The sequence below is a fragment of the Sinocyclocheilus anshuiensis genome, unplaced genomic scaffold, assembly GCF_001515605.1.
Source record: "Sinocyclocheilus anshuiensis isolate Anshui unplaced genomic scaffold, SAMN03320099.WGS_v1.1 scaffold561, whole genome shotgun sequence".
NCBI lineage: Eukaryota > Metazoa > Chordata > Actinopteri > Cypriniformes > Cyprinidae > Sinocyclocheilus > Sinocyclocheilus anshuiensis.
In genome coordinates, this window is record NW_015539848.1 from 233,797 (window position 1) to 234,323 (window position 527).

General features: G+C 37.0%; 1 protein-coding gene across 1 annotated transcript in view; it reads right to left on the reverse strand.

Moving 5' to 3' along the window:
• mgat5b (alpha-1,6-mannosylglycoprotein 6-beta-N-acetylglucosaminyltransferase B) overlaps nucleotides 1-527 on the reverse strand; it is a 121,643-nt gene that overhangs the window by 68,103 nt on the left and 53,013 nt on the right. The window lies entirely within an intron of this gene.

A 527-nucleotide genomic window follows, 5' to 3' on the forward strand; every position in this document is an offset into this window, starting at 1 on the left:
GCATTGCTAAGAACTTCATTTGGACAACTTTAAAGGCGATTTTCTCAATATTTAGATTTTTTTCGCACCCTCAGATTCCAGATTTTCAAATAGTTGTATATTGGCCAAATACTGTCCTATCCTAACAAACCATACATCAATGGATTCAGCTTTCAGATGATGTATAAATCTCAATTTCGAAAAAGTGACCCTTATGACTGGTTTTGTGGTCCAGGGTCACAATTTAGCCTTCTTAAACCAACACGACTTGTCTAAAATACTTTGACATAAAACACTTCATGCATTTCACAGTATTAATTGAAACATTTAACCTAGATAAATGAGCGCTGTTAGGCACAAATCCAATCGTTTGTGCAGAGAGTGGAAGCTAAAGCGCACTCTGCAGGACATGAAGGCGCCAGCGCGATCACTTGCATTTTATTTTTAATAACAGCGGAAACTTAAAATACGCCGTCATTTTTTATCATAAAGGTAAGAGTATACATCATTCGGAACTGCAAAGGGTCTACTTGTATTTGTGTGCACTC